The sequence below is a fragment of the Narcine bancroftii genome, chromosome 12, assembly GCF_036971445.1.
Source record: "Narcine bancroftii isolate sNarBan1 chromosome 12, sNarBan1.hap1, whole genome shotgun sequence".
Lineage (NCBI taxonomy): Eukaryota > Metazoa > Chordata > Chondrichthyes > Torpediniformes > Narcinidae > Narcine > Narcine bancroftii.
Window position 1 is genome coordinate 70,438,115 of NC_091480.1, and position 24,568 is coordinate 70,462,682.

Genomic DNA, 24,568 nt, shown 5'->3' on the forward strand with positions numbered 1-24,568 from the left:
CTGTCATATTTTGTCGACTTCAAGCACACAAGACCATAAAGTGCAACATGTCATTGAATTTTAATTTTCTGCATTCGTACTTGGACTTCTTCCCTGCTGATCTTGGTGCAGTCAGTGATGAACATGGTGAAAGGTTTAACCAGGACATTGTGACCATGGAAAAGCAGCATCAGAGCAAATGGAATCCATCAATGCTGGCCGACTATTGAGGTATCAGATGCTGAGTACAAACGGAAATTAGCAGCAAAACATTTTTAGGTCAGTTGAACTAACACAATGTATCTATCAGTATCATGATGCAATTAAACATGCTAAATCCAAAAAAAGTTAATTTAATATTTATCCAACTTCCTACGTGACACAGCAAATTTGAAATTATCTTTGTGTTCGATTTGAAGTTGTCTATAATAATTCCCAATTTTCTTTCAGGGAGTAAACCTTTTGGAGAAAAAATATTGTTGTCCAGTGTTATCTGAACTAATGGGATGGTCACAGGGTCTTCCCAAACAGGCTTAAGGGGAAATGTGAACAAGGAAGATTAAGTAGGAACCAATGAGTTTGGGTCATGAATGGTTCTGATAGCATCACAAAGAACCAAGTGGTTCCAGTGGCAGATAGCCAGAGGTCATTGAACATGATGGGTGCATGCAAGAGAGGGGACATGAGTACTTTTTTTTTCATAGTGTGTGTGGATCTGATCTGGAATATGAAAATGAAAAGCACGTATATACTAGAAATCTGAAATAAAAACAGAAATACTGTTTCATCAGGCAGCATATACGGAAAGAGTAACTGTTAACAATTTAGGTTGAAGGACCATTATCCGAACAATTGGTTGAACCGCAATAAATACTAACATTCAAAGGAGAATCTAATAAATAATTGAGGAAAATGTGAGGAAATGCAGAGAAAATGGGTGAGTAAACTCGATCACAGAGTTGGTACAATCATACTGGATGCTGGCAGAAAGTAATCTGTTTTCCTTTCTTCATTTTGCTTCTTTCTGCTCTCCTGAATTTTCCCCAATCACCCATCTGTCAAAACTGCCCAATGAAACAGTGTCACCATGCAATTCACATTACCTACAATCTTAAACTAGATTTCTAAATTTAGTCCTTCTGATTAATTTAACCTCTGTAACCTATTTATCACTGCCCTCTATCAGACCTCTACAGTTAATATTTATGGCTAATTTTTTAATAGTTTTGCTTTCCTTCTCCTTTGTTACATTTACATTGCCTCACAGCTTCTGGAAAGGATTCCATTCGTCTCTCTTTTCAAGTGCTCAATCCTATTTGTTTCTTTGAATCATCATTTCTTCAAATGATTGATATAAATTTTTCTTAACCACATTTTCCATGTTAACTTCACACCCCTGTTGTGATGCTATGCTGCGGTACATCACTCGGCCAACAGATGGCCTAGAGACACGGCAACCGGCCTAATGACATCCGACCACCAGGTGGGCCCATGGTATCAAGCCGAGGTCCCAACCGTGTGCTCTCTCTTTCTCCCCGGGATCACACTGTGAGCACAGCTAGCAGCCAACTAGATATTGATGTGAGTGGAATAAAGCTGTGTTGCCCCAAAGCTGTGCCTGTGTTTTCCTTTGGTGCAGCCTGCCACACCTGTAACCGCTTCCATCACCACCATACTTCCCATATACTTCTCAAACAATGACGTAGATATTTGAAAACAAAATATTGCTTTTTTGGTGACTTTACCTGCAGAAATATGTGGGCTTGACCTGCTCAGGGCATTTTTTAACGTCATTCCAGATATTTAGCTTATCATCCCCTAAAGTGATTAAACTGCATGCAATGAGATGATATTCCTAGTCAAGCAACCTTCCTTTTATCACAAGAAAGCCCACAGAGCAACCGCTAAAATAGAACTGAGTTTTCATAGGATTGGAAATCCATTAGATCATGTCTCATATTTGGCCTTGATCCTGATACGTTTTGTTCTGAGGCCAATTGGTGGTTTGGAAACCTTTGCAGCTCAGCACAGTCCCTTTGGGAAAATAAATAAAACTGCAGATACTGGAATGTGAAGCAGAACCAAAAGATGCTGGGAGATCTCATCAAGTGAAGCAGCATCTGTGGAAATGGATCACCCACCCAACATGTGAATAGGTTTCACCTTCCTCACATTTTGCTTGAGTCCTTCCAGCAGTTGTTTTGTTTCAGTCCGTCATTATCTTATCACAGTTGTACAGCACAGAAATGTGCAATTTGGCCCACTACATCTCTTTTTTTAAATTTAGAGATACAGCACAGTAACTGGCCCTTCCAACCCATGAGCTCGCACTGCCCAAATACACCCATGAGACCGATTAAGCTATTAACCTACTGTGGTGATACAACCACCACACTGGCTGCACTCCTACCGGCCTACTGCAGGGGGCAACCACTGTACCACTGTACCTGCAGGTAAGCAGCCTGGGAGGTAGGCCCCACCTGGCCAGCTGTCAATCACCAACCCATATTAAGACTCAAACCAGCCCCTTTAGGGACAGTCAGACACATGGAGCCAGGAAGATACAGAAACCTGGTGTGTACAAGTTTAAGCTGATTAAAGTCTGTTGGATTGTGTGTCTGAATTCTTCGCACAGCAGTGCTTACAATTTAATTAGCTTAAAATTAAAGGACCACCTTGAAGTTCCTCACCATCGAGAGGCTGAATATCGACCTTCAGCACCCAGACATTCCAGCATACTTCGAGATCTGGAAGCATGTGATCGAGGCGATCATCTACACACAGCCTGAGGTCATCAATAAAAACCAGAAAAAACTCATGGTGGCTATGCACCAAGCTGGGCCGACGCATGCTCTCCAGGCTATTCGAGATGGCATGGATTTCGAACCAGGAATGGTTGTCCTGGAAGGCATGTACCGGCCTCCGACAAACATACTCTAAGCCCGGTACCTGCTCAGCATCAGGATTACAGCAGCCAGGTGAGATGGTAGACACTTACCTGGGGGCACTGCGAGAGCTAGCGCGCCCGTGCATGATCAAAGCTGGGGGGACTGCCAGGGAGGTGGAGCGACTCGTCCGAGAAGTGTGCGTGCGAGGGCTGCGGTCAAGGGTGACTTGACAGAGGCTGTTAGAGGAGAATAATGCCTCCCTTACCAGGATCATGGAGGTGATCTGCACCCTAGAAGCTGCAGCTCTCCGTGTAGAGGTCTTCGATGATCGCCTCCCCCATCCTCCAGCCTGGCCGACGCCGACGATAGCAGTCACTGAAGGTCCCCACATGGAAGAGACGATCATGCCCTCGACGCAGTCTGCCACTGTAAATACTGCAGGTCAGACAGGTGCTCCCAAAAGAAATGCTCGATGAGGAACTCACATTGCTCTCGACGAAGCAAGAAAGGCCACTTTGCTAAAGTATGCCTCTCCAAACCCATCAGGAGAGCTGTGGCCCTCCGCGACCAACTGGGAGCTCCTCTTGACTCTCTGGACGCCTCCATGTGCAAATGCCAGGCAGCACCATTACTCCGACTGCAACTTCCACTCGTACTGACAACGTTACTTCTTGCCCGGACATTGAACCACACGGCCACCATGTTCACACGGGCACCGCCATCTTTCATTGTCCAACTTCAGCTCGCACCGATGGCATCATATCCGCCCGCACTGAACTCTTCACTTTTCAATGATGTTATGTCCAGCTGGGTTGCCAGACCAGATTAATGCCATGTGCGTTCCCTGGGCGCCACCATCATGGGCCAGCCGACTCCCACCCACCCTGAATCTAGCTCACTCGTTTTGCCAACCAGACCACATTCCAAAAGATGCCCACAGACAGTTATTTGCCACAGCTGGCTGGGAACAGCGACTCGAACCCCGAGGCAGTCCTAGCGTCCACCACAGTAACAGAAGACATTCCCCACAGACACGGGCGCTCGATGATGGACATCGTTGTCAATGAGAAAATTGATAGCAGTAGTACCGAGAGCTTTATGCACCCGAATGTGGTCCATATGCTGAAACTCAAAGTATGCCCAGCGAACCTCACTTCCCAGGACCACTTCATCATTGTGGTGCTGCTTGGTGAACTTGATAGTGGGGTGTGGGGAGAAATATACCAAGGGTTCAGGCTCCTGGTCATGCCCAAACTCTGTGCCCCAGTTATCCTGGGATTACACTTCCAGTGTCACCTCTCACTCTTACCTCGGTGGCCCACTCCCCCAACTCACCGTCCACAACACAAAGCCCAGCGACTGCCTCCAGTCCACCTGCAGACTCTCCACCCTACGGGTACCCCCTCCATCCCTCTTCAACTACCTGACGCCAGACTGCAAGCCCATAGCGGCCAAGGACAGGCGCTACTCTGTTGCCAACAGGGCGTTTATCAAGGCCGAGGTGAGATTGCTTCTGGCGGAAGGAGTGATAGAGCCCAGCACTGTCCCTGGAGAGCCCAGGTCGTGGTGGTCAAAGGGGGCAGTAAACCGAGGATGGTCATCGACTATAGTCAGACCATCAACTGGTACAGCCAGCTGGACACCTACCGGCCCTGTATTGGTGACATGGTCAGTGAGATAGCCCAGTACAGGGTCTTCTCCACTGGCCTATCACCAGCTCCCCATCCAGGCTCAGGATAAACCCTATACCACCTTTGAGGATGACGGGCACCTTTAAAACCTTAAACCAATGCCCTCTTGTTTGGATGCCCCTACCAATGGAAAATGATATTGACTATCTCCCCTATCTGTGTCTCTCATCATCTTGCATACTTCCATCAGGTTACCCCTTAGCCTTATTCACATCAGTATCAAGACAGATTTAATTATATCAAATCATATGTGATTTCTTAATGACAGCAACTGATTAGCTCACAGTGAAACCTGAAATAAATTTCATTGGAATAGACACCAGTGTTAAGAATTGAATTGAATGAACAACAGTTCCTAACGCTGTTCCTGAATTAGGAAGAGAATAAGTTTACCATAGAGGCATTCTTCCTCATCAGCGTATCCAATGCCTGGGTTTTGATGCCTGGAGAGGTTAGATCTCATGCCATTGAGACCCATCTGAAAGGTTACATTTTATTTCTTTTTAAAATTTAGACATTCACCGCGGTGACAGGCTCTTCCACATCATGAGCCCATGCTGCCCAATGACACGCAATTGACCTACATTTTGAAGGCACCCAGAGCAAACCCACGCAGACATGGGGAAAATGTACCAACACCGGATTCGAACCTTGGTCGCTAGTGCTATAATAGCCTTGCGCTAACTACTATTCTAACTGCTCCACCCTAATGCTAACCATACCACCCTACGCTAACTGTGCTGTGCAATTTCACGGCTGTGGTTTCAGGAAGCTCCAGATTTTGGGATGGAGCTGTTTTCTTCCTACATGTTCCATTTTTCATATTCATTTCACTCTGACAAAAAAAGAAAACACTCTCTGTTTCATGAGCAGGACGTCAAAAATGTTTATTAATTATTTACAAAGCTTTCATTTTACTAATATAAGCTCAGCTTACCTCCTGTAACAAGACCCCAGCTCACTTCAGACTCTAATGTTTCATTCCAAAGCTTTTATCGGTACTCCCATTAACTTTTAGCCAAGCAAAAGTCATCTCATGGATGTAGAATCTATTGTTACATCAGACAGCTTTGCTCCAATTTCTTCTCCACTTGTGTCGATGAACTGGGATTCTCAATGTCCCATGAGTTTTCCAGTATATCCGATATATACCCCAGCAGGACTTGTATCAAGGATTGAGCAAACTTGGAATTCTCAAAGGAGGCACCACAGCTATACCAATGGCAAGAGATTTGCATTTTCTGGCAGATCTAGCACTCATTTGATTCACGGAATTTTACAGCACGAAATTAGACCTTTCGGCCTAACTTGCCCGTGCTAACCAGGCTTGTACCATTTACCTGCTTTTGGCCCATATCCCTCTAAAACTTTCCGGTGCATATACCCACCAAAAGTGCTGGAGAAACTCAGCAGGTCATGCAGCATGCTAGAGTAAGCGATGTGTTTGGCCTGGCCCTTCATCAAGGTATGAGCGAAAAGCAGGCAGGCACCTGAATAAAAAGGTGGGAGGAAGGAGGGAGCAGAGGAGAGGAAGAAGGACGGGGAAAGCTGACAGGTAAGAGGTCACAGGTGGATACAGGTGGAGGGCAGAAGATAAAAAGAACTGAGAATGGGGGAGGGAGTTCCCCCCTGTCTCTCAGCCTGTGCTTCTCCCCCACCCTTTCTTCCATCTTCTTCTTCCCCCTCCCCCCCCATCTTTTTATTGAGGTACCTACCTACTCTTGGCTCATACCTTCACAACAAGGGTTCAGGTCCAAAACGTCAGTTACCCTTTACTTTCTAAAGATGCTGCGTGAGCCGATGAGTTTCTCCATCACCTCTGTGCATTGCAGCCTCTGCAGAGTTTCCTGTTTGACTCTATCCATGGGGAGTCTGAGGCTATGCCTGTGGATTTTTAAAAAGCTGCCAAACGTAATTTATGAGTTAAGCATACAATGGAGAATTTAATTTAGATTTTTCTGATCTATGTAGCTTCGGGAAGAAGTTTTATCTTCCCCTAACCCCTGAAAGTCATCATTCTCTTAGCCACAAAGATATTTTTAAAATCGGTATTTTTCAACAGTTAATACTAACACAAGCCTCCGGGATCATTATATTTCTAAAAATCACTTGACTGCATCAAGGTGAGCATTCTTTTAATGATACTTGATATTTCTGGATCTGTTTGCTTGAGCTCACGTGTAATTCTGGAAATGATCATGCTTCCATGCCAGCCTGGATATAAGGAAAGAGAGAGAGGAAGACAGACAGAAAAATGCAGTGGTGAATGCAGAATGAAAGAGATAACAGATCCATGAAGAGAGGGAGATTACGGGTAAAAATAGGATTATGCCGAGACTAATTGTGTGAGTCCTCCTGTTCCTCACTACTCAGGTTTCAAACTTGTGACAGTGTATCTTGGAAAAGATCTACACAGCAATAAATCTCCACTGACAAGCAGACCAATCTACATTGACATTCAATATCCATTATATAATGATTTTCCTCCAGCCTTGTATATAGTGCATTTGTTATTCTGACTTTTCCTTTTGGCTTCTTTCGAGATTTTTTTTATAACCACTATTTTACGGCATTTAATTTCCATCTATAATATGAATTTATGCTGATTGATTATTTACTAAATTTAAACATTTTATCAATGTTTTTATGATTACGTTCTGCACCTTCTCCTAAAAACTGTAAATCAATGGCTTTGGTTCAATTTGTGTACAGAAGACACAGAAACTGGTTTTTTGAAAGATGCTTGGATTACATGAGATTTTCAGAATGATTGTTTTCAAAAACTGAAGGGGACTTTTAATGTAGGTTGTTACAAAGGAGGTAATAAAGGATTTTAATAAGACTGAATCAAAGAATGTATTTATGCCTGTAGGCAAGACAAGATTTGGGAACATAATTCTAATAAGAAATTCAGGAAAACCCTTTTTATCCTGTGACTGGTGAGAATGCCAATCTTGCTAGCCTAAGGAGCCACTGAAGAAAATTACACAGTATAGCGGCGGCTACACTGCTAACTGAAGGATCGCACAACCAGACGGGTTGAGTTCAGTGAGCAAAAAGTGATTTATTGCAGGCTGCCTGGCAGGTCTTATACTCCCAGCCTGGACCTGGCTGAGAACCCCGCTGGGAGGCCCCGACGTCACCGGGGCGTCACGTGGGTCCCCAAACGCGGGCTTCTGAGCTCGGTGCCAAGGTTGGGAGGAAACCCCTGACAGCGCCATTTTGGCCGACTGCCCTGCCTTTTAAGGGGAAGTTGGAACAGCATAGGGAAGGAAGGAGTTGATGGATATGTTAACAAAGTGAGATGAAAAGGTCAGGAGAGGGCTTGTGGGGATCATAAACTAGTGTTGACCAACTGGTCCATTATGGAGGGTGAATTATTTATTTTATTTTCTTCCTCCCTGAAAGGAAATATAGTACAATGTAATCTATGTGGTATTAGGGCGGGGATTAGAGGGAGAGAGAGAATTGTTTCCCATGCAATGCACTGTGAATCTAACATGAAAACATGCTGCTCAGTATGGCACCATGTTCTGCAGGGACTCAAGATCCTTGAACTTAACTGAAAAGGGCCCACCTATTTCCGCGTTAAAATATTGAAAACTAATGGCAAGGAAATAAAATCATTAAAATTTTACCCCAACTGGCATGTGTTATCCCCATTAATACACCCAACAGTGACATGCAAAGCTTAATTGATTTGTTAGTTCCCTTGGTTGCTGGGAGATTGACCTTTCAGAATGGCTGATTTTGCACTTGAACAAGTCTTATTACAGAAATAAATTGTGCTTCACTGGTGAGAAAATACAAAATATTTCACTCTTTGCTTTCAGCCCACAAGGCATTCATCACAAATTTGAAGTTCTTTGTCAACAGTTCTGGAAAGGACACAGAGGAGATTTACCAGGATGCTGCCTGGATTAGAAGGCATGAGCTATAAAAGAGGTTGGAGAAACTTGGGTTATTTTTTAATAAAATTGTGAGAGGCAATAATAAGGTTGATCAGTGGTTCTTAACCTTTTTTTCTTCATACCACCTACCACCTTAAGTAACCCCTTGCGCACCTATGGCATTCCCATGGCATAGGTGCTCTGTGGTTAGTAATTGGTTTGTGAGTGGGAAAAAAATGGTTGAGAACCACTGGGATAGACATAACTTTTTTTCCCCCAAGGGTAAAAATGTTACAAATTGATGATGTGCATTTAGGGTGAAAATTTAAAGGAGATGTGGGGGACAAGAATTTTATACAGAGTGGTAGGAATGGGATGTTAGGATTAATGGTGGAAGCAGATACAATGGTAACATTTGCAGTGGTTCTCAACCTTTCCTTTCCATTCACATACCACCTTAAGTTATCCCTTACTAACTAGAGAGCACCTATGGCATGTGGGCTGAAGGGCCTGTTCTTGTGCTGTACTCTTCCATGTTTAAAAGGCCATTCAATAGCATGGAATCTTGATTGCCCTTCCCTTTCCAAGTAGCTACAACTTTGCGAGAGAAATTAATAGCTGGTACTGAAGACTTACAAAATTGGCAGTCATTAACGTCCAACCAAAGATCAAATGAATTGCCACTTTTGGGTAGACTAGGGGAGGGCTGCAGTCGAGGTAGCTCAGTTCAGTTGACAATCCAAAATTCTCATTCATCAACCCAATCCTTTCTTGAACCCTGATCTCCTCTTCCATCACTGATCAGGATAAAAGGAAGATGAGATCCCCAATGGAGAAAATGGGCTAATGGGAGATTATCCTGGCTCCTGACAGGTTATGCCTCAGGTTGCGATATTTGTTTTGTATTTTGATGGAACCATAACCTATTTCCAAAAAGTGATTATTGCTTCGTTTAAATCTGCATTACACTATAGTTTCCACCCACTCTCTTCCCATGTTCATTAGTTCATCAATTTTGGCCATGATACTATTTCAGATTCTGAAAAGTTTCCCCTCACCTTCTCCCCCCCCCCCCCCCCACCCCCCAACTCATCTCACTTTTACTGAGCTGCTTGGTCAACCTTTAGTGAGAATTGTTATGGTTGCTTCATTAAGTATATTTTGTTGAGAGTCTACCTTCACTCTATTCTAATCCCTCAATGAAGACATACACTTTTTGCACTAACCCTTTAACCAAACTGCTTGGTAGTATCTCTTCTCTCTCTTTCCCTTTGTCTGGCACCTGCCAATCAACTTCCTCTGCCTCCCCTTCTGTCTTTTATCCTTCACCCATCCTTGGTTCACCAATCCCTTACTGACCCCTGTCCAACCACTCCCACCCTGGCCTCATTATACTGGCTATTTCCCCTCAACATTCTCAGTCTTGATGATGACCAGAAACATTAACTATTTTTGTTTCTCCCACTGATGCTCCTCAATCTACTGAGTTCCTGCAGCAGATTGCTTTTCACTTGGTATTATGCCTGGACATTTATTTAATCACAAGGTTTTGAATGCTGACTGCACTGTCATTAAATGTTTCTCGACAGCATTTATTTTTTATCTCAACAATATGTTTGCATATTCAAACACAATGAGAACAATTACCCTGCTGTCTTGTTTCCCCACATCACAGAGGGTGTCAAATTGTATCTGGCTGCACAATTACACGGTTAGTTCAACGCTTTTACATCTCCAGTGACCGGGATCAAATCCCTCTGCTGTCTGTAAGGAGATGTACGTTCTCCCCGTGTCTGCATGGGTTCCTTCAGGTACTCTGGTTTCCTCCAACTCTTCAAATCCGCACCAGGGTTGTAGGTCAATCAGGTATAATTGGATGGCACAGGTTCATGGGCCAAAAGGGCCTGTTTCCATGCTGTATGTCTAAATATAATTTTTTTAATTCTGCACTGGCATATCCACGGTTACAGAAAGGAAAGTCAACTGGACTGAGTTTGCATTTATTCCTGATTCAACTTTAGGAATGTTTTAGTTGGATGAGAAGTTCAATCAAACATCCCAATCTCTTGGAGATGGCAAAAACAGTTTTCATGCTGCTGATTCAATTCAAGTGAATTCCTGTGAAACGCCACTCTCCGCTGTAAGCTGTTCTCACTATTTATGATGCATTATCGCCCTGTTCTTCCTAGATGGGAGATCTTTCCAGAGTTAATCACAACCCTTCCTAATCATGAATTCTCCTCAGAGAAACTATGCAAGGAAACAAGCAATTTTTTTTTAATGTAGGTCTATTGACTGTGGAAACTCATCAGTTCCTCCCAGCTATATGAACTTTACCACACAGGGGTTTACAAACTGGGCCTGCTCAGGGCCCGTGTTTCCTACCTGTGTTGCAGGCTCCTGCAGCCCCTTACACACTGGGCTCTAAATTGACCGGTCGAACGGCAACCAGCCCCTTTGGTGAGGCGAGTGCGTGACGCATCACAGGTATCCCCGCCAGAAGTCGCTAAAACTAGTCTATATTCACTTTATGGACATATGTTGATTATCACAGCGACCCAACCTGAGCTGCTCACTCTCCACACTTGAACCTCTTGTCAATGTGTCACTGATGACATGCGCGCGCACATAAGCACACACATATGGACACACACACACACACACACACACACACACACACACACACACACACACACACACACACACACACACACACACACACACACACACACACACACACACACACAGAGACGGCATCTTCCACCCAGGGAGCCATCTATCAATTACAAATTGAGCAGTAGCAGCGACACAGTATGTCTACGTGGGTCGGCGATCCACCTCCAAGGTGGTTTGCCAACCCGGGCAGTGTTTTTAAATTTTACCCACCAATTAGCTGGTATACGGGTAGATCACCTGCCAAATTGGCAGGTTAAACTCATGTTACAATCCAATTTGTAAACACAACTCGTCACCACCTAGAAGATCCCCTGCCATGAAATTATACAGCTGTCCTTTCAGCATAATGTAAAACCAGAAACCCCTGTGCAAGGGTCCACAAAAGGAAGGTAACTGTTCAGCAAAGGGGTCACCACCTTCTTGACACAAGTAATAAACATTGACCTTGCAAGCAGTCCCATAATGAATAATAAAATAAACTTTCATCTCAGAGAGTGTGTGTGTGTGTGTGTGTGTGTGTGTGTGTGTGTGTGTGTGTGTGTGTGTGTGTGTGTGTGTGTGTGTGTGTGTGTGTGTGTGTGTGTATGCATGCCCAACTCTCCGTCCTCTTTCTCCTCTCTGATCCACCTTTCTTCCTCCATCTCTCTCCTTTATACCCTGACAGCAACACCACACCACACCAGCAGGCTGAATTTAAACTAAAAGCCACATATAGCAATACGTGTGCTAAAGTACACACGAGATTGATTGCCCCCACAGGCTGTAATGCAAGAAAGACGTAGTTCAAATGATCAAAATAAGATGACAACGTGGTTCTGTCGCAGCAATTTTAGATTGATTGGATAAAAACCTTAATTCCAGAAAGAGAACCAATGTTTCAGTTATCAATTATTGAATGAAAATATAAATGTCAGCATTATTACAAATCTCCATTCAAGGTAAGTTTATTGTTGGGTCATTCGAGTTGCTGGTTTTGAAGGTGATGTCAATTTTAAAACAAACTTCTATAAGTGTTATTATATGTTGATCCTGTAGGGACGGATTACATGGGCCAAACAAACGGTACAGTTGTTAGGGAACAATGCACAAATGTACTGGAGAAACTCAGCAGATTAGACGCATCCATAGGAAGTAAAATCTAACCAGCATGAGCCCTTTGCAAAACACAGGAAGTTGCTTGAATAAAAAGGTGGGGTGTACTTCATTCAGCTCTTTGGGGGAGTAGCTATTGGGTCCATAAAGTGGGCATTCTCCTTCTATGCTGCTTAGAAATGACTTGTAATCATGGCCAGTTCCAGTAAAGCCTGGTCTATCTTACCTAATTCTCTCAGATTTTTACCCAAGCATTCTTCTTCTTTGGCTTGGCTTCGCGGACGAAGATTTATGGAGGGGTAAATGTCCATGTCAGCTGCAGGCTCATTTGTGGCTGACAAGTCCGACGCGGGACAGGCAGACACGGTTTAGTAAACTACAGGCCCTGTTCTGAACCAGCTAGAGCTGCCAGATTCTGCTATGGCACTACCAAAATTAAACCCCATATTCCTTGCCCACTCATCTTTTAGACCAATTATCTTCCAACCATCCCAAAATCATCTCAGGATATACTGTTCTGAATAACTCCCAGGAGTGAACATGAGAATAAGAAAACAAATTCAGTGATGGCCTGTGAAAAGTGTTGGATAAAGATTTTGTAACAATTAAATCATTCACTAGGCACAAAAATAATCTTGTTAATTTATTCCTGCCTTATTTTGGAGTCATTGTTTTTTTGAAGATGGCTTTGTCCTTGTTCAAGGATCGAAAACTAATACTGGCACATTTTTGTATTCATGACCCCCACATTCTCCTTTCAACAGATAACCTGAGGCTTTACCTGCAGAACAGAGACCTTCCCACCCACTACCCTCCACATTCCCTCAAATATCCCACATAACATTCCCCCGTCAAGCAGAACAATCACAAAATGCTCAATTATAGATCATATTTCCTGACAGTATAGGAGGTGGCTGTTTGGCCCATCAAGTCTTTACCAGCTTTTCTTTCCACTCACATACCACTTTAACTAATCCCTTACTAACCCAGAGCACCTATCGCATCCTATGCCAAAGGTGCTCTGTGGTTAGTAAGGTCTTACTTAAGGTGATATGTGAGTGGAAAAAAAAGCTTGAGAACCACTGTCTTAGGCTATTCACATTTGTCCTCTTCCACCACTTATATCCCCATGACCTATTCTTACCCACCTCCTCCCTGATTCCTCCAAACACAAATGAGGTAATTTATGTTATGTTTATGATCCACCAACCAAATGTAACATATTGCAATTTTCAAGGATTGTTACTGTACTTTACTATCTTAATTAGCAGATCCAGTGAAAGAACAATTCTGCAGATACTTTACTACTTCTGAAAGGCTTGTGCATGCAGCTGAAGTTTTGCACGCGACTGGTCACACTACAAATGTTGAAAATAGAGCATGAGTAGAACTAAACATAAGAACACAAGAATATAAGTAACAGGAGCAGGAGTCGGCCATCCGGCCCGTCGAGCCTGCTCCCCCATTCAATGAGATCATGGCTGATCTGACGATGGGCTCATCATCTACCTGCCTTTTCCCCATATCCCTTAATTCCCCAATGATGTAAAAATCTATCCAACTTTGTCTTAAATATATTTACTGAGGTCACCTCCACTCCTTCAATGGGCAGTGAATTCCACAGATTCACCCCCCCCCCCCGGGGAAAAGCAGTGGAGGTTCTTCCTCATCTCCGTCCTCAATCTACTACCCTGGATCTTGAGGCTGTGTTCTCTAGATCTGGTCTCCCCCACCAATAGGCCCTTTCATACAATGAAAAAGCCCGACTGTAAAGCAGGAGATTTTCCACCCTTACATTGGGAGACTTACCTCCATGAATGTGCCGTGGCTGGCTCCAAGGTACTGACTGCGATCCCTCTCAGGGGAAGAATCATCAGCGGAGCGCAGTGCTCCACCACCCAGCATGGATGTACTGCCACTGCAAGCGGCTGGCTGGGGGTGGGCTGATGATGTCGCGGTGACGTCGCAGTGATGCCATCTTCCATCCCTCTCCCTCTGTGGCCAGGGGCGGCCAATGGGGGCCAGGCCATCAGGGGAGGCCGGGGCAGACTGTGACAGCCTTGCCAGCTGCTATGGCCTACGGCACCTCACTGGGTCACTTCGGCCTTTGAGGCTGCTTGTTGGCACTAGCGGCTCAATACGCAGCAGAGCATTGGCTGTCTACCCTACCCATAATCCCCCACGTAACTGGAACCATTCTGGGAAATGAAGAACGGTTCCAGCTGTGCGGGGGATTAGGAGTGACAAAGTCGGCCATTGCTCAATGTGTACACCTCCAGTAGCCACACCTCCTGAAAGCCACATCTATGTCCCAGCAAAGGCCTAATGAAATCAAATAACCTATCTATGCCTTTCATAATTTTATGTTTCCATGAGATCCCCCTTTCATTCTTCTAAATTCCAGCGACTACAGTGCAGATGACTCAATCTTGCAAACATTTTGTGGGTTGGGGCTCCAAGGGGCGAATATCAGTAAAACATGGAGGGCAATTCTGGTTTTTGCAAAAGGCCAGAGTATTGTACAACATGTTGAGGATGATGGGCAGTGAGATCAACTGGATAATGGGCCAGACCTTGGATCAAAATGAACAGAAGCTCCCTTGCCCCACCATTACGCTTCTGGTTGTGAGATCCTGCAGGGAGTCCTCTTGATAGAGTTGCTACAATTGGTCAAGTATTGCATAACTCCGCCTTTTGTTTGGAGTGGATTTTTTTTGGAAAAAGTTACAGCGCAGGAGGCCGTTCAGCCCATTGCGTGTGCGCTGAAATGAAATCATCCGCCTGAAACTCATTTTCAGCCTGTCGACCCATGGCCTGGCAGGTTACTGCAGATCAAGAACTAACGTTGCGGACCTTTCTGCCTCTTTGATGCAATACTCCTTTGGATGAGATAAAAATCGTCTAGAAAGTAGCATATAAATATTGTTATTATAGTCTGAATTTATATCTCAGAATAGCAGCAGCGGTTCCCCAGGACCTGGATCCACTAGAGGACGCGTCTCCCAGTCATTTGAGTGCAATGCCAGTTTTGGATCGCTGAAACAATTTTAAATGAGGGGGGGGGGCATTCCTGGTTAAAAGCCTCTTTTAAAAACTGTTCTGCATTACAACCCCCACATGCTGTGGGGGACAAAGGATTTCCCCCCCCCCCCCCCTTCTCTCCGCCTCCTCATCCCAAGACTTTTCCGTCCACCTACTTTTCTCAAGGATGCAAACCGGGCGACCCGGACTCCGGAGAAGCAGCATCACATCAGAGGCTGTCTGTGGCCCGTTCCTCGCCCGCATCACGCCGCCCCCAGAGAGCTGAGTGAAAGGCTCATCACTAACCTGTGCTGGCCAAGTCCGGAGAGCCGTGGCGCCCCTGGAACCGGCGCGGCGCCGTGGCATCTGAACGCCGAGGGGAAGGAAATGGGCGCAGCAACAGGCACTTGTTTCGCCGCGATTTATTTCAGTCCTTCGGTGGGCAGGCAGCTTCTGCCCCGCGTGTCATTTCAGCCGCCGGCCTTCCCTTCTCTTCCCCCCCCCCCCCCCAACTACCTCTGTTGCTCAAATCAAGATCTGGCGTTGGTTTCTGCAGATTCGCCCCCCCACTGATAATTGGAGGTGCGTGTTCGACTCGCTTGCTTCAGAAGATGCTTGGAGAATCCTTGGTCAGGCAATGTATTCTCTCTCTCTCCCCCCCCCCCCCCTCTCTCTGTGCGACTGCCTTTCTCTCTCTTTCTCTCTGTCTTTCCGTCTCTAACTCTCTCTCTCTTTCTGTGTGACTGCCTTTTTCCCTCTTTCTTTGTCTCCCTCTCTTTCTCTCTGACTCTCTGTCTCTCACTCTTTCTCCCTCCCTCTTTCTGTGTGACTGCCTCTCTCTGTCTTTCCGTCTCTCACTCTTTCTCCCTCTCTTTCTGTGTGACTGTCTTTCTTTATCTCTCTCTTTGTCTTTCTGTATTTCTCGCTTTCTGTCTCTCCGTTTCTTTAACTCTCCCTCTCTGTCTGCCCCTCCCCTCCCTCTCTCCTTTCCTTGGCCGATCCTTGTCTCTCCGTGCAGCCTGTGACTGCCCGTGTTGTGTGTGTGCGCGTTCTGCTGGAACCCGATCTCCCAACCGCTGCACGGCATGAGGATGAGGAATCTCCCCTCCCTCGCCTGCGAGGAAGGCGAGCCTCCTGTTTACACTGTCGGGGGGGTGGGGGAGGATTCACCGTCTCCGGGGACAGTCCACACTCAGCCGCAGTCATCTGCTTCTTTAAAACCTCGGGGACGGAAGCTGATCTTTAGATACAATATTCTCTCTGTCCACATTGAATGACTCGCTGATCAAATAGTTCTGAAGCGGAACAAAAAGATCGCAGTTTTATCAATCACAAGTATTATTCTCAAAATAAAACTTGCCGTTGGACCCACAGACGCTGACCCACCTGCTGAATGTCCAGCATTTTGGTTTTGTTTGCTAATAAATTGAGGTCTCATGGATAAATCGTGACATTTGATGTACAATGAGATTCACTGACCGGTTTGATGCAGGAGGAAGTTATTACCCTAACGAATCATGAATTCCCCTAACCCCTTCTTTAATGTACATAGTGAAAGTTATAGACATTCACAGCGCCGAAGGGGGGGGGGGGGTCACTCAGTCCCATTCAGCTCCCGCCTTCAGGAGAACAACGGATTGTGAGGTCCGTTCCCTCCTCGTTCGCTCTTACTGCTTCCCGGGCGCTCGACCAGGTTCCCCGCTGGCAATGTTAGATGATGGGGAATGAATGGAAATAAAGGTTCTGCAGGCCAGGTGCAGCAAGTGGTTACCGGGGCGTTGTTTGAAGGGAACTGCGATGGCCACGGTAGATTTTAATCTATGATTGGACCAACTGCAGAAGAAAAATGTGTGGAGTGAGTCAGGGATTGTTTCTCAGAACAGTGCGTTGTAGAACCTACCAGGGAACGGGGCTATTTTAGATGTCGACTCATAACAGGATTAACAAGGATATTTGGCTAAAAGAAAATCTCCTAGGAGGTTTCAGAATATTCCAGCTTGAGTTCAATATTCCACCACAAGTTCAAAACCAGGCTTCATTTTAAATAAGCGCAATTACAATGGCATGAGAGGGAAATTTTCCGAGGTGAACTGGAAAAAATAAGCTGTGAACCAGATCAGTAAAGGAATAATGGCAGATATTCAGACAGCTGGTCCATACATCTGAGCAGGAATTTCTCCCAATTAGAAAGAGCGATTCATTTGAGTGTGAGAGACAACCTGCCAAGGATAATGTTGAAGTCCTGGAAACCTACTGCATGAAGACAGACCTTTCAGCCCAATATGTCCATGCTGAACTAGCTCGTTGATTTTGTCGGAGTTTGGCCCATATATGTCCAAATGTGTTGTTAAAAGGTTGTACGTCCGTTGAGACCAGAGCAGGTGATAAGTATGAGGACAGGGAATTTTAGACCAAAAGCCTCAAGAAAACTTATTTTGAGAGAAAGTTTGCACGTAATATCAAAACAGTTTCGAGGAAAATATAAATAGGAACCAGGCAGCTAAGGTGGGTGTGGGACTATAGGATGAAGCTGGTGTATTAGCAACAGGAAACAAAAAATGGCAGATATGTAAAATCAGTTTTTGCATCAGTTTTCACTGCAGAGGACACTGCAGCTATTCCCAAGATACAAGATGGGCTCAGTTCAAATAACAGAGAGAAACATAAGCATTCCAGTCAAAAGGGATAGCATATTAGAGAAACTCACAAGGGCTAAAGGTGGACAAATCGCCAGGACTAGATGGTTTAAAGGAAGTTGTTGCAGAAATAGTTGATCCATTGGTTGAAATATTTCAAATCTCGCTGAATCCTCGGAGGGTACCAGAAGATCCAAATATCTGATACCCTTAGTTAAAAATGGAGGAAGACAGAAGGTGGGGAATATAGACCAATTGGTTTAACATCTATTGTTGGCAAGGTGCCCTAATTAATAACTAAAGAGAGGTGGTTATGCACTTCAATAATGGAAATCTAAAGGTTGTTTATTATCTGAATGGAGAGGGACTGCAAATGAATAATGACCAGAGGGATGTTGATGCTCTAGCACATGAATCACCAAATTAGTGGGCAGGTCCAATACGACACTTATGTACTGTGTCTTACTTGTGCTCTTGATGAGATGTCCACTAGTCTGCTCACAAAACAACCTCTGTCACTGTTTCTTGGTACATGTGACAATAAACTTGAACTATTTGATAAAGGTGTAAAAGGGTTTAATATCTAAAGGAAACAGGGCTTTGGACAATGCAACATCTCATCTCTACATTAATATCTGGGGAAAAGACATGAAAACATGATCTTCTAACTCAGGAGAGAGCCCACAGTTAGGTTTAGATAAGGCTGAAATGGAAACCATTCCGTAGCAAACACATTTTCTCCTCATCTAAAAATTCTCATTAAACTAATGGCACTTAAAGAACACAGGATGATCTTGGGACAATGACACGCTCTTTAAGAAATAAGGTCACCAATCTACTTCTAGGTGCTGGGCTTAGTCCGATGATTATTTACAAACTGTGTCCCTGAGCTTTTATGACTCAGTGCATTGCATAGGAATAGGCAAAGATAATGTAAAATCTAGTCCAAATGTGGATTTCATTTGTAGAATAGATTCAAGTTAGGCCATCTTAAATACAAATTAAACTAACACAATAATTAAAAGTATTTAACTTCATCAGTCGAGCATGAGAGCCTTAGCACTGACTTAGAATCTTGCATGGGGGGGTGGAACATAAGGATATTACCTGTGGTAAATCAGTGAGTTTCCATTAGACTAATATTGATTTAGGAAGGGAAAACCAGAGGTGTACGATCCAGAGATCATTGGGGGATCAGAGTTGGGGAAGGTGAGCAAATTTAAATTCCTGTGAGTCACTATTTTTGGAGAGATTTTCTGGACTCACACGTTATAATGCCATTGTGAAGAAAGCACGTCAGCACCTCTGCTTCCTCAGGAGTTTGTGGAGGTTTGGTATGACATCGGAAACATTGGCAAACTTCTACAGATGTGTGGTGGAAAGTGTGCTGATGGCTTCCCACTGGTAGGGGGGCACCAATACTTCTGAGCTGAAAGACACAACCCAATACATTACAGGCAAAGCTCTCCCCACCATCGAAAATCTACTGTCAGAGAGTGGGAGCAATCATAAAGGATTCACACCACCCAGTACATGTTCTGTTATCCCTGCTGCCATCAGGAAAGAGGTATAGGTGGAACAAGATTTGTACCTCCATCAGACTCCGAAACGAAAACTGAACCAGACTCATTAAAGGACTCTGCACATTATTTATCATTGAATATTTATTCTTTACTGAATTGCACAGTCAGTTTGTTTACATTTCTTTCTTTCTTTATATTTCTCTCTTTTTTAAACATATCTTTTCTTGGGTACAATTTTTTGCACTACTGATAAGTTGAAATCCTGCCTGGCCTGCAAGAAGAATCTCAGGGTTGTATGTGATGACAACAAACCTTTATTGTGCATTAAACTACAGATCACATCGAAGTGGCACTGGTACAATACACTAATTAGTGGTACAATAGATCACTATATGGTCCTTGTAGAGCTTGGGTTCCTTCCAGAGAGTACCCATAAAGTAGGGATTAGTTTGGCCAAAGAGGCATGATAAACATCCATTTGAAAATCTGGGCCTAATTGCTGGGTACTTAGTAATTTTTTAAAAGTGCTGGAAACACATGCAGGTCAGAACTGTTGAAGAGTTATCATTCAAAAAATAAATGCTGATCGATCCTCTCTCCAAAGATGCTGCCTGACCTGTTGTATGTTTCCATCATTTTCCATTTTTGTTTTGTTTTTGAATTGCTGGAGCAATATAGTGATCCTGGCTGGTTAAAAAAAAAAGAGGTTAACACTCATCGGCTGCTTTAGTTCAAGGTAGGGAAGGTAGGGTGGCCATTCTAAAGGAGGACACCGTCATAAGTTACCAGAATATATGTGTGTGTGTGTGTGTGTGTGTGTGTGTGTGTGTGTGTGTGTGTGTGTGTGTGTGTGTGTGTGTGTGTGTGTGTGTGTGTGTGTGTGTGTGTGTGTGATGCGCTGCAGTGAACAAGCACAAACTATGCAGACTGCACTACAGGCTTTAATTAGCTTAAGACTTTCACACAAGATTCAGTATCCTTTTTGGCTCAATGTACTCTACTGCCTACCCAAGGGCCGGTGTGAGCCTTTATATGGGGCTGGTGATTGGCAGTAAGTAGGTGGAGCCAGTCTCCCAGCTCACCTCCCCGCAGTAGGTAGTGCAGATGTGTGGACAGGCACGGGTAGTCACAGACAGTCCAGTGGTTGTATCACCACAAATATATATATATTTTATATATACACATAGTGTGTTAATTTTTTTATATAAGATTTAAACGGTATTGCAAAAACAACAAATGCAAACACACTGTATGTTTATATATATATATATATGGATGTATGGTAGCTTATGACCACATCCTCCTTTGGAATGGCCTCCCTAGTTTAAGGGCAAACAACAAACTCAATCAGAGACTTATTCATGGACACTTACTTTAATTTGTTTAATTTAAATTTAGACATACAGCACGGTAACAAGTCCTTTCAGCCCACAAGCTTGTGCCACCCAATTACACCCAATTGACCAACAAACCTGATATGTTTTGAACAGTGGGAAGAAATTGGAGAACCCAGAGGAAACCCACGCAAACATGGGGAGAAGGTGGAACTTACAGACAGCGCCGGATTCGAACACCAGACACTGGTGCTGTAACAATGTGGCACTAGCTGCTATGCTAAACATCCTGCCCCACATTGGCTCACTTTGTGCATTATTTATTATTGAATATTTATTTTCTGGATTGCACAGTCACTTTGCTTACATTTCTTTCTTTGTTTACAGTTCTCTCTTTTGAGTACAGTGTTTTTGCACTTCTTTTAAGTAGAATTCTTCCTGGCCTGCAGGAAAAAAAAAGAACCTGACATCATTTGCGATGTCACATTATGTTCTCTGAGAATAAATCTGAAATCTGAAATTTGAACTATAAGGGACAATAAACATTGGTCTCATTAGTAAGATCCAGATCAGAGATTCAGTAATGTGGAGGTGACTGCATTAGATCTGACTATTGAACCATTGATACAAGTCTGAATCCCACCAGGGCAACTGAGGAATTTCTATTCATGTAATTAAGTAAATCTTGAACTTAAAAAGCTAGTCTCAGTAAGCAGTAACCATAACATTACTGGATTTTTGTTAATATCATCTAGTTAATTAACGTGCTTTGGGAAGGAAATCTGCCATCCTTGTCCACCTGTCCAGTAAGATTGCAAATCCACCAATCTATTTAACTCTTAGTGATTCCTCTATTCAGGGGCAATTACGCTGGACAATGAAGATTTTGCTTCCTGAACACTTTAGAGTGTATTTTATGGGTTTTGGGCTGCTGATCATGAAAATTCCCTTAAAAATTTCCTATCACGTATTATGTTTTTTAGATACAACCTATTTTTGTGATTTCCTGCCACATTTTAAGTCGACTTCAAGAATACAAAACCTTGAAGTGCAACATGTCATTGAAAACTCATTTTCTGCATTCGCACTGGGACTCCTTCCCGGCTGATCTCGGTGCCGTCAATGACGAACATGGGGAAAGGTTTTACCAGAGAATTTGCAGAATTTAACTGGAGGGATGCAAATTGCTTCAGAAAGTATTCCGGTAATTTCCAAATGTAATAACAGATGTATTCCGGTGAGCTCCAAATGTAATAACAGCAAGGAACTCATTACCTGTAGTGCTTACAACTAATATATACACAGGATAATGACTCTCATTTATGCAAAATATAAATACACTACATTGTTCACAACGAACAAAATGGTGATGATACCTGAAGAACCATTCAAGATCACCCCCCTCCCCCCACCAAACCCCTTTCACAGTATAAATCCATACACCGTCAGGACTTACAGTTGGGTTTTAGAAAAGAAAGTCTTCATTGGGGAGGTCGCTTATATTGTTATAATAGTTGCACCTTTTTAAATTATATTTGGGCCCCTATATAATCCAAATATCGTTGACATATTTTTATAAATACATCATGTTTATTCTTTAAATTATATGTGATTTTTTTTCCCATGGGAAATACAACTATTCATCTCTGTTTTCCATCGCACTCTCTGTAGAGGGGAGTTGGATTTTCAAGTAATCGCAATACACTTCTTAGCCACAGCTAAAGCTATTTACAACCATATAACCATATAACAATTAGAGCATGGAAACAGGCCATCACGGCCTTTTCTGTCCATGCTGAAACACTTATACTCTCCTAGTCCCATTGACTTGCATTCTGCCCATAGCCCTTCATACCTGTTACATCTATTTTAAGAAATGAAATTTGGAATTTAATTAGTTTGTTACTTATTTCAATAAAATTGCCAAAGAGATAAAGCTCTGGGTCATCCGCGAAGTCCACCCCTGTTATCCTTGTTAGTGTTTCAGTAATATCCTGCCAGAAAAGTCTCACCTTCACACACGACTACGTAGCGTGTACAAATGTTCCAATTTCTATTCCACATCTAAAACACATCTTCGATATTTCCGATCTTGATTTATATAATTTCTGTGGTGTGAGGTATAATTGGTGTAGAAAATCATATTTTAGGACATTTTCCTGAGATTGGCAGAGGGGAGGGAGAATATTCTAATTGGGGGAGATTTTAATTTCTATCTGGATCCTGTTTTGAACAAGTCAACAAAGAAAATAGCAAAAGCAAAAGTGGCAAACGCCATCATTGACAGTATGAAGGAGCTAGATTTGATAGATGTATGGAGGTGGAAGCATTCGAGGGAGAGGGACTGTTCCTTCTACTCAAGGCAGCATGACTCTTACTCTAGAATAGACTTTTTCTTTTCTTCAGCCCATATAGAGGGTAGGATCATCGAATCTGAGTACACGGCCAGACAATTACAATTGAAATGCTGGACAAGCAGGATACGGCATACAGATGGTGTCTTAATACGTTGCTGTTAAAGAAGCCGGAGTTTTGTAGTTTTATAAGAAAGCAGATAGATGTGTTTTGCGAGGCCAACTGTACCTCTACTCCAGATAAATTCTTATGGGACACACTCAAAGCATATATAATTGGATATACTAAAACAGTAAAGAAAGAGTATGAGAGGGAGGTGGGTGAATTAGAGCAAGAAATTGCTCGTTTAGAAAAGGACTTTCAAAAAATCAGGCTCAGAAGATCGGTACAGGGTTTTAACAAATAAGAATCTGAAATACAACATGCTTCAAACAAACAGCATGGAAAAGGCCATTTTATGGTCCAAACAAAAATATTATGAATTGGGGGAAGAGATCCCACAAGGTCCTTGCTTGGCAGTTGAGAACAGAGCAGGCCTCAAGAACAATCAATGCGATACAAACTGGGGATGGCAGGATCTCAAGTCTCCGAGGGAGGATAGATTTCCACCTGAGTTCTACAGGTAATTCAAGGATCTATTGGTACCTCTTTATACATCAGGCAATGGAGACCCATAAATTCCCAAAATCTTTCTCGACAGCAATTATTACTATGACCTTAAAGAAAGATAAAGATCCGCTAATGCTGTCCTCTTATAGACCTACTTCATTATTAAGTACAGACTATAAGATAATAGCCAAAGACTTGGCAAATAGATTAGCGAAACATTTGCCGGAAATAATTAATAAAGATCAGGTGGGTTTTGTGCAAAAATGGAAGGCAGTGGATAATGTTGGTAGACTATTAAGTATAATACATTTGGCACAAACTAGAAATGAGAGAGGTCTTGTCATGGCCCTTGATGCAGAAAAGGCATTTGATAGATTAGAGCGGGATTATTTTATTTAAAGTGCTGGAAAAGATAGGGTTAGGGTGAAAGTTGTGACTAACAGGCAAATTTCTTCAGCCTTCCTACTGACAATATCAAGTAGGTAGGGGTGTCGACTATCTCCAGCTCTGTTTGTACTGGCTATGGAACCATTGGCTGAGGCCATTTGCCAGGATCCAGACATCAAAGGGTTTAAAATAGGCCAGGAAGAACACAAGATCAGCCTATTTGTTTAAGATGGGTTGGTGGAGTGGTTTTACAGGCATCTCAAAGTAGCCTTGATGGCCTGGCTCAAGGGCCCCAACTGGGTGGACTCAATGGGGGTTCGCAATGCGCTGAAGGAAGACTTCAATGCCTCAGCGGCGGAGATTGTCTATGGTGCATCCTTAATTATTCTGGGGGCATTACTGGGCCCCAACAAAGGTCAGGAAGATCCCGCAGCCACCCTTGAGAACACGGTGAAAACTGGGGTCCCTGGCCTCGCAACAACCCCCA

At 43.5% G+C, this 24,568-nt stretch overlaps 1 protein-coding gene across 1 annotated transcript in view; it reads right to left on the bottom strand.

Moving 5' to 3' along the window:
- Window positions 1–15,724, bottom strand: part of lrrc3ca (leucine rich repeat containing 3Ca) — a 49,968-nt gene extending 34,244 nt beyond the window's left edge. Inside the window, exon 1 of the mRNA XM_069905917.1 lies at window positions 15,544–15,724. The gene's annotated coding sequence lies outside the window, so the exon portion shown is untranslated. The remainder of the gene's footprint in view (window positions 1–15,543) is intronic.
- Window positions 15,725–24,568: the final 8,844 nt, after the last annotated feature.